This window comes from Perognathus longimembris, chromosome 18 (assembly GCF_023159225.1).
Source record: "Perognathus longimembris pacificus isolate PPM17 chromosome 18, ASM2315922v1, whole genome shotgun sequence".
In the NCBI taxonomy this organism is placed as follows: Eukaryota; Metazoa; Chordata; class Mammalia; order Rodentia; family Heteromyidae; genus Perognathus; species Perognathus longimembris.
Window position 1 is genome coordinate 37,946,039 of NC_063178.1, and position 13,255 is coordinate 37,959,293.

The following is a 13,255-nucleotide window of genomic DNA, read 5'->3' on the forward strand; positions in this document are numbered from 1 at the left end:
ATGAAGCACCGAGCACACATGAATGGAGATGCGATGCTTGCTGTGTTTTTCCCTCTCTACACTTTGGGAACTGAGGGAAGTCACAGTGATGCTTCCAAGGATGAGCAGAACAAGCCGTAAGTAGCTCAGCAGTTTATTTCCAGTTAGTGTTTGGTTCTCTGGATGGGCCATGGCTGTGGGAACTCTGGCTGCATAGATGAATGCTCTCCATCTTCTCTATCCTGACCTCCCATCCCTAGGCACCAGAAACAGTTCCATTTCATTATGCTATAGGGCATCTATTCTAGAGTAATTTTCTGCCTGCTACTAGGAGAGAACTTGAGGTAACCTCTTCTCTTTATTTCAGCACCACTGTATCTCTGCAGCCCAGTTCTCATTGCAAAGGCTGAAGTGCTGTTATTATTTAAAAACCTGAGTCAGTGGCATGTGTTCTCTACTAAAAGGCTTCAAACACAATCCTTCCCCACAAACGCGCAGTCTGAGAATATTTATTTGCTAATACTTATATTGTGAGGATATTGATAAAAATTCTTATTGTAGTCTTCTGGCTCATGACTGTAATCCTAACTACTCAGGAGGGTGATCTCTGAGGATAGGGATTTGAAGACAGCCCGAGCATAAAGATCTGTGAGATCTTCATCTCCAATTAAGCACCCATACCTGGGAGGAAAACTCTAGATAAAGGGATAGAGTGATAGCCTTGAGAAACTAAGCTCAAGGATAGTATCTGGGCTCTGATTTCAAGTGGTAGGACTCTCTCTCTCTCTCTCTCACTGTAGAAAAGTACTCTCAAATTAAGAACTGTGGAATTATTTCATGTCAGATAAGTGGTACAATACAGACGTAAGCAGGCATTATAAAAGATCCCTTAAAAGAGAATTTTATCTGCCCACAGTGAGTTCTGATTTACTCATGCACATGAAAAACCTTGGCAGAGGGTCTGAGAAATGGCTATGCAAAGAAAAGTAAAGAAATGGTTGTATGAGTTAAGCTTAAAAGCTTTAAATCTGACGTTTCCTGTACCTGTCACACTATGTTAGAATGTGTTCTTCAAACATATTCTCCTGCAATTTCTCAAACTGTACTACATTGATATTTCTTGAATTCTAACTCTGTGCTAACAGATCTTCATTTTATTTTATTTATTTATTTATTTTTTTTTTGGCCAGTCCTGGGCCTTGGACTCAGGGCCTGAGCACTGTCCCTGGCTTCCTTTTTGCTCAAGGCTAGCACTCTGCCACTTGAGCCACAGCGCCACTTCTGGACGTTTTCTGTATATATGGTGCTGGGGAATTGAACCCAGGGCCTCATGTATACAAGGCAAGCTCTCTCGCCGCTAGGCCATATCCCCAGCCCCCAGATCTTCATTTTAAATAGAATACGGTTTTAAATTTTGATAAGCTGCTGAATTTTAAAGAGTTTTTTGGAGCCACCAAATATTTTGGATCATGCAGAGAATATATATTGTACTGAAGTAATTTTGTATTTACATTGTATGATGTGACATAATTCATGTGAATGTTATTCACTGCTTGGCTATGTTAATAAAGTTGTTTAACTATAAAAAATAAAAAAAATTTAAAAAAGAAAAAGGTCCATAGGGAACTTCAAGATATTCTAGCAGCATATTCCTTACCTGTCACAAGAGAAAATGTCATTGCCTCCATATATTAATTCTTTTCAAGTGCTTGTGTGACAAGTGCATCCTGAGGTAGCTGCCCACAGTTTGGAGCTGAGATGGCTGGGATACAATTACTCCCATCCTTGCTGTAGAAGGTATATGTCTTTATCTCATATGTCACTGGTATTTCTGCTTATCTTTCTTTTATGCTTGTCCCAGAACCCCAGGGCCTGGGCACTTGACCCTGAGATTTTGTTTTTTTCTCAAGGCCAGTGCTCTACCACTTGAGCCACAGCTCCACATCTGGCATTTTGCGGTTGTTAAATGGGGATTAATAGTCTCACAGACATCCATGCCCTAGGTGGGTTCAAAACAAGATCCTCAGATCACCATTTCCTGAGTAGGTAAGACTTCAGGCATGAATCACCTGTGCCTGGGGTAGTGTATTTGACTTAATCCCTTACTATCTACCCTTGCTTTGCTGAGATTCCTTCTCTTGCTTTCCCAAAATATGTTTGTGTCTTTTTGTTAATGTACTAAGATAGATGCATTAAGTATTACAGTTACAGCTGGTGGATGTTCTTAGCTATCTACAGATAGGAAGAAAAGTATGGTCTGGGTATTAAGAATTACAGCATGGTATTGAAAACAAATAGCTGTATTTATTCATGACGTCTTTCTTATATCAATGGACCACTGCCATTAGATATTATTAGGTTAAATATTTGACTCAATTCTCTATCCACTGACGTTCCAACAATGTTCCTTTACTTTTATACAAGCTGGTATTTGTGCCAACTATCTGGTTCATTTTGTAGCTCTCCATTCCATGTCATGTACTTTGATTATAGTCACCGTCTTTATGCATAACCGTTTTATACCTAATCCTACATTCCTTTTTCTCTCCCATGACTCTAATTTTCACTGTTCCTTTTCAGCTTTCTTAGGTTGTTAGCATTACAGGTATGAGTCATTAGTCTTGAGCTTGCTTTATACTCTTGACTGGCCTTTTCTCCCAAGGGTAGTGCTCTACCACTTGAGCCACACGCCCACTTCTGGCTTTAGGTTGGTTAACTGGGAATAACAATGACAATATGCTTTTATCCTCCAACTGGCTTTGTCTTTTATTGATCACTGGTGTCAATACAGGTAATTTTAATCATGTGGGGTATCCCTACTTTTTAATTATTATATACCATCATCCAACCTGCAATTCTTTTGAATTTTTTTGAATAATTACTTATTTATTTTCAAAGTGATGTACAGATGGGTTATGTTTCATATATAAGGCAATAGGTACATTTCTTGTACAATTTGTGACCTCCTCACTCATTTCCCCCTTCCCTTCCCTTTCCCTCCATGAGTTGTTCAGTTGGTGTACACCAAATGGTTTTGCAAGTATTGCTTTTGGAGTCCTTTGTCTTTTTATCCTTTGTCTTTTGATTTTGATATTCCCTTTCACTTCCCTAGTTCGAATACCAGTATACACAGTATCCTGGGTACTTACATGAGATACAGTGATAGTGCAGGGACAACCACAGGTAGGGGATACAAGACAATCATCACCAACAAAAAAAAGCTATGGTTTCACATGGCATATTGAAAGTAATTACAACAGTGATATAAAACTCCTTTCCATAACATGGAGTTCATTTCATTTAACATCCTCTTATGTTTCCATAATTTTTATTTTGTTTTAGAATTACTACAAATTATATTTTGAGGAGGTGCCATTGTGATATTTACATACATGCATGTAGTACACTTGGAACAAATTTGCCTTCATCTTATTATATTTACTACTACGAAAAATAAGCAGTGAATTTCAGGAGATGCTCTGTGTTTCAGAACATTCACATGTAGACTGGCAAGTTTGTTTTATACTGAGATAGATTTAGGTATAAATGAATACCTATTAATATATATGAAGAGCCATATCTAAAATGAATAGCCTCTACTTCTCATTGCATTTATGTGAAGAACTTACAAAAAGAGGCAATGAATGAAAATGTACACTCATTCTTTCTCCATGGGAACTATTATGGTAATAATCTTTAGGCTCTGTTCTTGCAACACTTTTAAAAAAACTGGATGTTGCAAGTATTTAATTTAAAATTAGCTAATATATCTGACGTATCTGCTTCTTGATGTCTACCAGGGGAAACAGCATTTAAATACTATATTTCTAGTATGATTCTTCAGCTCAGATCATATCTGTTGAGTTTTTACATACTTGATGTCATCATAATGTAGACTGAATCACTCAAAACACAGGATTTTTCCCACAGCTGGAGCTAGTTACAACAAGATAAGGCAATAAAATATTTGGTGTCTTGTGAAAGCCTATCCTTATGCAAAGGACAAGAGATTTTTGCTGAGGTGCACGTAGTAAAGGAAAGTAAGGGAGATCTCTTTCAGCTGAAGTAAATTTCTGGATCTCATTCATGTCCTTATCTAAGCATAAGACACTACATTCACATTCATCACAATAGGGGGTATTGGTTTAACATACTCATTGGAAATGAAGCAAGCATTGAACTCATCAAAGTAATAAGCTCTGAAATAGTCATCATAAATTTCAATGCTCATTTCCCAGGTTTACCTTCAAGAATTACCAATTTGTTTTGGCCTTGACTTTTGCTGTTGAAGAGATCAACAAAAACCCTGCACTTTTATATAACGTGACTCTCGGGTTTGATATCTCTAATGTTCAATTTGAAGCTTGGAAAACATTCAAAAATGCTTTCATGAGCCTCTTTGGGAACTATAACATTCCAAACTACTCTTGTATGAGCGACAGCAAGTCTATAGCAGTCCTTACAGGACCATCAGGATTAACATCTGCCCAAATGGGGACATTACTGGACCTCCACAGGTTTCCACAGGTGAGTATGGGAAGAGTAGAGATATATATTTTAAAGCTCATTTGATTCCATTACAGGTGTTAGAACTGAATGGTGTGAAGAGACTGGACTTATGAACCTATAACATTTTGAGATACTCAAACGTAGGAATTCAAGGTAATGGGAAATGTAGTCCCATTGTTCACCAAAGATGATGGGAAAGTTAAAATAGATTAATGAATTATTTGAAGTTTTAAACCTTATCAATTTTAATTACTTTATTTATTGTCAAAGTGATGTACAGAGGACTTACAGTTTCATATGTCATAAGTCTCCTGAGTAGCTAGGATTACAGTTGTAACACACACACAGACACACAGACACACACACACACACACACACACACACACTCAGGTACAAGATATGCTGAATGAAATAAGTCAGCCTCGGAAAGAGAAAGGTGCCATGGGTTTTCTTATATGTGAAAGTTAAACCTAAAATATGAACATGAACTACAAAATAAATATGGATCACATCAATACACATTAATATGCATATAAAAAAAGTTTATCCATATAGAACACATTGGCTTGGAACTCCTTGTTATATCCTCCCTCAACTAACAGAATAAAAATGAATGCAAGAAAAATGTAGCATATATTGTCTGAGGGGTGTAGATATTAAGGGAATATGCAAAGGGGCAAAGAAATAGAGAATACATGTTTGGAAAAATAAAACAATAAACTGGGAATGTGTAGGATTGATATAGATGGGGAAAGCTGATTGGAATAGTGACAAAGATCAAGATGCATTGTATACACAAATTTATATGTAGTAAACTATTAAAATTATTTTATAGGGCTGGGAATGAGGCTTAGTGGTAGAGTGTTTGCCTAGCATGCATGAAGCCTGATTCCTGTGCACCACATACACAGAGAAAGCCAGAAGTGGCACTGTGGCTCAAATGACAGCGCTAGCCTTGAGGAAAAAGAAGCCAGGGACAGTGCCCAGGCCCTGAGTTCAAGCCAAAGGACTAGTAAAAAAATGAATTATTTTCTATTGCTGGGGGCTGGTGCCTGTAATCCTATCTACTCAGGAAGCTGAGATCTGAGGATTGTGGTTCAAACCAGCCAGGGCAGGAAAGTCTGTGAAACTCTTCAATTAACCACCAGAAAACAAGAGTGGTACTGAGGCTAAAGTAGTAGAGTGCTAGCTTTGAGCACCTAGCCCCAAAGTTGAAGCCCCATGACTGACCAAAAATATTTTTTATTAAATATTAAAAGAAAAACATACTTCCCATCTACTTCAACTTGTTATATACTGCACATCATGATTGAAACTGTGATGGATAGTAATATCCTCATTCATGGAACATCCGATTTTCATTCCCTTTAGATTACCTTTGGGCCTTTTGATCGTTCCCTGAGTGATCATAACAAGTTTCCTGCTCTCTATCAGATGGCCCCAAAGGACACACTAATAGCCACTGCCATGGTTTCCTTATTGCTTCACTTCAGCTGGAACTGGGTGGGACTGTTAACACTACAAGATGAGAATGGTTTGTGGATTCTTCCTGAATTGAAAGAAGAGATGGTCAAGAACAAAGTCTGTATAGCCTTTGAGCTAGCATTCTCACACTATTCTGTGTCATTGAAATTCCTGGCACTTACTAACCCAATTTATAAATCTTCAGCAAATGTCCTCATCATATATGGTGATTATGAATTCCTACTACATTTAATGATTTGTGTTGAGCACTATTTCATAAAAGGCAAAGTTTTTATCATGAATTCACAGTGGGAGTTAACCACAAGGAGGAGATATTTCATGCTAGGCTCATTACATGTCCCTCTCATTTTCTCACACCATCACCCAGATGTTTCTGGATTCACAGATTTTTTCAAGTCAGTTAACCCTTCCAAATACACAGAAGACTTCTTCCTTGCTTGGCTATGGTTTCTCTCTTTTAATTGCTCAGATTCTGAGTCTGACTGTGTCATGTGGGAGAACTGTCCTCATGATGCCTCTTTGGATTGGTTGTCTGGGAATGTTTTTGACATGTCCATGTCTGCAGAGAGTTACAATATATACAACGCTGTGTATGCTGTGGCCAACGCTCTCCATGAGATGCTTCTTTATCAAACAGAAGTACAAACAATGGGAAACAGAAAGGAGAAAAGGCCTTCCCCTGCACAGGTAAGACCTCTGTTTCAAGTGGAACATACAGTGAGCAAAGTCTCTTCTTAGATGGTTTTCTTACAATGTAAAATTTAATATTTCAGTTATTTTCCCCAAACCCAAGAAATTTTAATTGTTTAAATGCCCGTGAGGCACTCTAGACTTGTGTTCATATGCTCTTCAGGAAAAACAGGCCAGTACAAGGACAAAAGTAATTTTATATTTTATAAATTCTTTCATTTACAAGGGACCTCAACATATTCATAGCTGATGTTCTGAAAACTGTAAGTGCAATTTTTTTCTGTATATTTCTTTTTATTCTGCTAGTTCTGGGGCTTGAACTAGGGGCTGGGCACTGTCCCTGAGCTACTTGTGCTTAAAGCTAGCACTCTACCACGTGAGCAACAGTGCCACTTTCAGCCTTTTCTGTTTATGTGATACTGAGGATTACGCTATATTCCCAGCCCCTCCCTATGAATTTCATACGTAAAAGCAAAGGATGACCTGCTGAAGGAAATTAAATGTATTCTCATAAGTGACATAGTTTAGGTACTAGTATTAAGTGACATTCTTTAGGTATTAATCATGAAAGAAGCACACACTGGAGACATTCATAATATATGAGCTTGTGTCAAACTGTAGCTAGGCAAGTGAGAACGTCTCATTCATGACTATTTACATGGAATTGGCTTTCTCCTGAATTCTGTATCAGAAGTTAAAGGCAATCAGAAGCTTTTCTTAGGTCAAGTTTTTTATCTTAACTCTGGAATAAACTTCAGCGTAAGATGATGAATCTCGTTTAGCTGCATGGTTTTCTGAAGAACATCCAATTTCACAATCCTGCTGGAGATCAAGTGATTTGGGATGAGAAAAGAAAGTTGGAAGCAGAGTATGACATTGTAAACATTTGGACTTTTCCAGAAGGTCTTGAACTTAAATTGAAAGTCGGAATGTTTTCTCCATATGCGCATCAACTGTCTTTATCTGAAGATATGGTAGACTGGGCCATAGGAACCACAGAGGTGGGTTGGGTTTAACTGTAATGATTTTAAAGACATATAAGTAAGCCAAATTCACCCTTGAAATGTATGTGGTTGAATGCCAGCAATTTAGTCCTGAAATATAACCTACTCAGGTGGCTTTGATGTGGATATCATGGTTTGAAGTCAGTTCAATCACGACCATCTGTTGAGACTCTTTTGTTCATTTAACCACCAACAAAGCAAAGTGGATACTGGTAGCTCATCCCTGTAATCATTTGTCCTCAGGAGAACGACATCCTCAGATCTAAGATTATATAAGTCAGTTTAAGCCTGACTTGACAGGAAAATCTGTGAGACTCATATCAATGGACTACCTAAAAGCTTCAGTTATGATGTGGATCAAGCCCTAACACAGTGTAAACATCCTGTTTTGAAGCTGTAGGATAAGTATCAAAATTTTAAAAGAAATTAATAGTCCCTAATGTTCATTTGCAATATTGGCCTGAAATATGAATTGCATATTTCTTAGCAGCTTTCTAACACTTTGACAAAGTACCTAAGTAATTACGTGGCTGAAAGCTTTATTTCCCTCGCTTCTGTGGAGTTCCTTCATTGGCTTGCTACTTAGGCATTCTTTTCATCAAAGTGTGAGAATCATTTAAAGAGTTTGTGTGATGGGATTCTCACTTCATGGCTACTGGAAAGGTAAGAGGAAAATATGATGGGTATGGGGTTCTCCTAACCCTACAAAAGGGAAATCGTGGCATTATTTACAGCATAATTTTAAAGCTTCAAACAGGATTATTCCTCCTTGCTCTTCACAATTTCACAGATGAATATAAGAGAAGATCAATTCAATGAAGCTCCATAGTAATGGCCCATAAAATTTACTTTCTTGCCATTAATCTCTAATCTTTTGAAGGTTTCATACTTCTCTGTAGCTCAACAGACTAGAGATCAAGGCTAGAGCTCACAAGCCATTTGGGATCACATGATAAGCAATCTATAGCAGAATTCAATTTTCTGACTGGGTATATGTGCATCAAATTACTATGCTTAATAATCCAATTCTTTAAAATAATGAACATCTTGGAATGTTAGGTCAAAGTCTGCACAGTTACTGATACCTATCAGGCTTCCCACAGCCTCCTCACTCTGTCTGCAGTGAGAGTTGTGGTCCTGGATTCAGGAAATCCCCACAGGAGGGAAAGGCTGCCTGTTGCTTTGATTGCACTCCCTGCTCAGAAGATGACATTGCTAATGAGACAGGTCAGTTCATGTCTGCGGGAGACATTCAAAATCTCTCCTGGAGTGTGCCCCAATATATGCAAGCAAATGAAAAGTCCTGCATTACGATTGCAGAATCTACTTCTTGCTTCCTTCACTTAGCCATTTAGTTGAAACAAGGATGGTAAGCCTTCTTGAAAAAAAAAAAAACAGATAAGAGATAAGCATGAGCTCTAAATTACGAATAGGATTAAATTTTTTCTTCTCTCCTGTATGCAGTTCTATTCAACTTCTCATTTATGTAATTTAATTGCTATCGTATAAAGTGCAAAGCATTGTTAAATACAAGGTCTTCATGTTTCTCAAAAGTACCTTTAAAATGCAATGAAAATATCAACGTGTGCATCTTTGTTTCTTAGGCCTTGTTCTTGCAAAAGAACAAGTGCTAAGACGTGTCTTTGGGTTTAGGAGGAGTAACAAGTAATTTGCATAGCATGATTTTTATAGCTTCAAACAGTGATTTTATTTTCTGTCCTCCACCACTTTACAGAAGCAGGAAGAGACAAATACAAAATGTTAGGAAAAGGTCACAGTACTCTTATTTATATTGCAAAGAGATATTGAGGGAAGGGCAAGCTTTACTATCTATGATTTTGAAAGAGGAATTTCAGTTGTCAAATCAGGCTCAGTATTTTTGTGGCTTCTTGAAAAGGTGCTGAGAACAATTGTGAAATTTTTAGGATGGCAAGAAATATCATCTGTGATATTCACTGAACAAAAAATGTTCCAATCAGACTGAAAAAAGAGAATGTGGGCAGGAGTGTGAGAACATGATAAAGACATAGAAATAATATTCAACATTTCTGGTAACATTTGGTAATATTTACTTCATGCTAGTAAGTATTGGCATGGTGGAATTATCTCTGTAGGGGAATTTCCTTATTTCCTTTTATGTTCTGAGTAGGGACTAACAGTTATTTGATTTACTCACCAGATATGGAGCAGTGTGTGAAGTGTCCAGATCATCAGTATGCCAACAAACAGAGAAACCAGTGCCTCACAAGAGGTAAAAGTTTCCTAGCTTATGGAGAACCCTTGGGTATGGCCTTGGCCTGCATGGCTCTTGGTTTATCTACACTCACAGCACTTGTTCTTGGGATCTTTGTGAAATATCACAACACCGCCATTGTCAAGGCTAATAACCAGGCCCTCAGCTACATCCTGCTAGTCTCCCTCATCTTCTGCTTTCTCTTTTCCTTGCTCTTTATTGGCCAACCCAACACAGTCACCTGCATTCTACAGCAAACCACATTTGGAGTTGCATTCACTGTATCTGTTTCCGCTGTTTTGGCCAAAACTGTAACTGTGGTTCTGGCATTCAAGGTCACTTCTCCAGGGAGAAAGATAAGGTGGCTGCTGGTATCAGGGGCTCCTAACTTCATCATTCTCATCTGCACCCTGATCCAGGTGACTCGCTGTGGAATCTGGCTGGGAACCTCTCCTCCCTTCATTGACACTGATACCCACTTTGAACATGGCCTCATCATCATCCTGTGTAACAGTGGCTCCCTCACTGCTTTCTACTGTGTCTTGGGTTTCCTGGTTTTACTGGCCCTGACCAGTTTCACTGTGGCTTTCCTGGCCAGGAACCTGCCTGACACCTTCAATGAAGCCAAGTTCCTCACCTTCAGCATGCTGGTGTTCTGCAGTGTGTGACTCACCTTACTGCCTGTCTACCACAGTGCCAAGGGGAAGGTCATGGTGGCTGTTGAGGTCTTCTCCATCTTGGCCTCTAGTGCAGGGCTCCTAGGCTGCATTTTTGCCCCCAAGTGCTACATCATCTTGTTGAGGCCAGATAGAAATGTTCTGCATGGCTTCCGGGGCAAAACACATACTGGGAGAAATAAGTGTTCTTAAGATGAAACTTCCACATTTGATTAGATATATTCCTTTTCTTTATTAGGTATTAGTTTAGATTGCTATAATAACTTCTATGAATAAGTGAATCTTACTCATTTCTCTAGTAAGGTTACAGTAACAAATTTAATCTAGAGACATGTAAATTTAAATTTTATTTATTTATTTATTTATTTTTGGCCAGTCCTGGGCCTTGGACTCAGGGCCTGAGCACTGTCCCTGGCTTCTTCCCGCTCAAGGCTAGCACTCTGCCACTTGAGCCACAGCGCCGCTTCTGGCCGTTTTCTGTATATGTGGTGCTGGGGAATCGAACCTAGGGCCTCGTGTATCCGAGGCAGGCACTCTTGCCACTAGGCTTTATCCCCAGCCCCTAAATTTTATTCTTTATATTTTTTATTTCAATTTTCTCTGTACTTATCCCATCTTCTCCACCAGTACATTTTTTATGTCACCTTCTTTTCTATTTTTGCTTTTTCAATCAGTTGCCTATTTTTTTTTCTGGTTACAGTCTTGGGGTTTGAATTTAAAGCCTGCATACTCTCCCTGGATTTTTTGTTCAATGTTGGTATTTTACCACTTGACCCACAGCTTCCCATTTTTTTTTTCCATGATTAAACTGAGATAAGATTCTCATGGGCTTTCCTGCCCAGGTTACCTTCAAACCGGGATTACCAGACCTCTCCTTCCTGAGTAACTAGAAGTATGGATAATTTTCTAAATTTTAAAGTACATTTAAATCCTGCCTGCACATCATAATGCTGCTTAATCCTCAATACAATTCTTTAATATTTTCCTTAAAAATTTTTCCATGTTTTCATATGCTTGTTATAATGTACTTTGTTTAGTAATTTGTATTTCTCTTTGAACCATTAAGTATAATGCTGGTTGTATGTTTGACCTTTACAATCTTTATTATATTGAGGAATGTTCCATGGATTTCTACATTCTCCAGAGCTTCTTTTATAGACTGTTGAATCTAGTAAAATAATTTGTCTACATTAATTGAGATGATCAGGTGGTTATTGTCTTTGCTCCTGTTAAAAGCAAAAGAATTCTATGAAGGAAGGACAGTATCAGAGGTATATCAAACTTAAATCTCTATTACAAAGTCATGGTACAAAGTCAATAGTATACTGCGTAAGTATATGCATGCAGACTCCTGCAACAGAATAGAAGACCCAGAATGATCTCACAGACATGTAGCATAGTAATAATCAATCAGGAAGCCAAAAGCACTGGATAAAAGAAACAGATTTGTCAATAAATGGTAATGGCAGAATTGTCTATACACAGGCAAAAAGCTGAAGGGAAATCCATATACACACAATATACATATATATACATATATACAATTATACATATATATATATATATATATATATATATATATATATCACCCTGCACCAGAATCAATTCCAAATCAATTAAAAACCTCAATGTGAGGCCAAATGTATGAAGTGTGTAGGGGAAGCACTAGGGTTCCTGGGTACCAGACAAAACTTCTTAAGATCCAGGAAAAAAAAAAACATAGACTTCAGACTTGATCAATGATATTGCATCAACCTGAAGTGTATCTACATAATAATGCACATACTTAGCAAGACAAATGAAAAGCCCATAGAATAGGAGGAAGATTGTTTTTTACTAGATGTACATCAGACAAGGGCTTTGAATTGGGAATATACTTAATATACTCAAAGATTAAACCCACAAAATGAATTGTCAAAGAAACAAAAATCAAATTAATAAATGAGCTAAAGACTTAAAGACAGATTTCTCAGAAGAAGAAACTTCCATAGACACATGAAGAAAGGTTCAACATCTCTGGCTACAAAAGGTATGCAAATCAAAACAACTTTGAGATTCTACCTCACCCCAGTCAAAATAGCCATTATCAAGAAACTTATCAGTAACAGATGCTGGAGGCGATGTAGCCAACATGGCTACATCTACTACTACACTGTTGGTGGGAATGGAAACTTGTACAACCACTCTGGGAAGCAGTATGGAGTTTCCTCATAAGACTAAATATAAAGCTCTCCTATGACTCAGCAATTCCTTTTCTGGACATTTTATACAATAGGTGACAAACCAGGCCAACTGAAGCTACCAGCACAGCCCTGCTCATTGCAACACTGTTTACCATGGATATGATATGGTCTCAACCCAGATGCTCCTCAGTGGATGAATGGATGAAGAAAATGTGGTTAATACACATAATGTAATTCTATGCTTCCATCAGAAAGAATGATATTATACCATTCATAAGAAAATGGAAAGAATGGGGAAAATTACATTAAACAAGCAAAGTAAGCCAGATGCAAAGAAATATAGGTTGTATGTTTTCCCTCATTTGTTGTATCAACCTACAAGTGAACACACTGGATGATAAAAGACCGAAGAGTTCACTTGGACATTATAATTATACAACACTCTAGACATTCACACACTAAGACAAAGTATGATATTATTGGAAGAGGATCATA

General features: G+C 37.8%; 1 pseudogene; it reads left to right on the forward strand.

The window, feature by feature from the left end:
- On the forward strand, positions 1-10,769 carry LOC125366954 (annotated as a pseudogene).
- Positions 10,770-13,255: the final 2,486 nt, after the last annotated feature.